This window comes from Cetorhinus maximus, chromosome 3 (assembly GCF_964194155.1).
Source record: "Cetorhinus maximus chromosome 3, sCetMax3.hap1.1, whole genome shotgun sequence".
Taxonomy (NCBI): Eukaryota; Metazoa; Chordata; class Chondrichthyes; order Lamniformes; family Cetorhinidae; genus Cetorhinus; species Cetorhinus maximus.
This window is the reverse complement of record NC_135881.1, coordinates 15521439-15523360: the sequence shown is the minus strand read 5'-3', so window position 1 is coordinate 15523360 and position 1922 is coordinate 15521439. Positions and strand designations below refer to the sequence as shown.

Below are 1922 nucleotides of genomic sequence, written 5' to 3'. Positions count from 1 at the left end.
CAGATATTCTTGCGATTGTCCTGATGAGTGCAAGGTGAAAAGCTTTGACAAACTATCTCCTTCAGCAATACTCAGGACTTAGCGCTGTTCCCAGGGGCGGGACGCACACCGAGATAAACATCAACTGCTGCTGGAGGACCATCAATCTGGTGAAAGACGTCCTTTCATACGCCTGCCTGAAATTTGCTGGCCTTCCAGTGCAAAGAGCTGTTGATGACCGAGTGTTGCAGACTGGCACATTCCAAGGTCCAGGATTAAGTGCTGGGGGCTGCAGTAAAGCTTGGGGAATCCCCCTCAAAGGCTCAATGAGGAAAGGCCACAGTCTAAGGCCTTCCTGCCGGGTGATACCGAGGAGTTAGAAACCGTGTAAAATGTGAATGTTTGACACGAAATGCAAGTTCATATTGTAAACATGTAAAGTGTAGTGAGGCACCTCAGGGCGCTACATGCTGTATGGAAAGAAATTAAATGGTATTGCACTTTGTGTAAAGTCAAATCTGAACTGTCGTGTAATGCACTTTTATAAATTTTATGAATGAAGTATATTTTTGGGAGAAAACAGAATTTGAACCATGAGCCCACCCCCTGTCTTGCCGATCTGACCTCCTTACATGACCTTATCCTAACCTTGCCCTGGCCCTAATCGACATCCTTTTGAATCTTACATTGTCGTGTTAGGGTGCTCAGGGCTGAAAGAGTTAATGTGTGGGACTGGAGAAACAGTATCACCTAAATGATGATGGAAGAGTGAGTTAACATGACTAAGAGTCTGGAAGGAGAAAGCCCGTGGCTTTGGCTGAATAACACCTGTTATCTTGTGTATCTGTAAATAGTTATGCGCATTGAAAGATGGTGGCTTAGTGGGAATATCACTGGCCTAATAATCTAGAGGCATAGGCTAATGTCTCTGGGTATGTGGGTTTACATCCTACCATGGCAGATGGTGGAATTGAAATTATTCTCTCTTTTGCGTCATCAGCCAAGATGCCATCCAGATTGAGCTAAACCAGGAAGTTAAGAGGACACGTTAGCCGTGGCCATGGCCATATTGGCAAACACAGAAAACATCCTGGTGGTCATGGCAATGCTGGTGGTATGCATCATCTCAGGATCAGCTTTGATAAATATCATCCAGGTTACTCTGGAAAAGTTGGCATGAGACATTATCATCTAAAGAAGAATCCGTTGTTCTGTTCGACCATAAATCTGGATAAGCTGTGGACACTGGTCAGTGAGCAGACCAGATTAAACTGTGCCAAGAAACCTGGAGGACCAGCACCTGTTATTGATGTTGTGCATGCTGATTACTATAAAGTCCTGGGCACAGGAAGACTGCCAGAACAACCAGTCATTATCAAGGCAAAGTTCTTCAGCAGGAAGGCTGGAGAGAAGATGAAGGAAGTTGGTGGAGCCTGTGTATTGATGGCATAAATTTTATAATTGGGTGCACGAATAAAATACTGTCACTTTATAAATAAATAAATAAATAAATAATTATTGTTCAGACACACCAACGTCTCTGCAACCTTCATTAGCCAGTCAAAACGAATATACACACAACATGGTGGCAGCAGCGAAAGAATTCCGAAATCTCCGAAAATTGACTTTGAAAAAGTTTGCAAGTCTGACCTGAAAAAAGGCGCCAAGACTGAAGATTTTAGTAACATACTCGAAAATCACCAAAAGAGATCCTGAGAAGGTGTGGAGGCCGAGAGGCAGAGAAGAAATCAGCTGTTCAGCTTACTGAGGGCTGCAGCACAGAACGCGGTGGTCCATGAAACATCCCAACCCATCAGCAGGGTCAAAGATAAAAACAAAAAACTACTGCGGATGCTGGAAATCCAAAACAAAAACAGAATTACCTGGAAAAACTCAGCAGGTCTGGCAGCATCGGCGGAGAAGAAAAGAGTTGACGTTTCGAG

The 1922-nt window shown here is 43.9% G+C and overlaps 1 pseudogene; it reads left to right on the top strand.

Moving 5' to 3' along the window:
* Nucleotides 1-984: 984 nt before the first annotated feature.
* LOC144672658 (large ribosomal subunit protein uL15 pseudogene) lies at nt 985-1494 on the top strand (annotated as a pseudogene).
* Nucleotides 1495-1922: the final 428 nt, after the last annotated feature.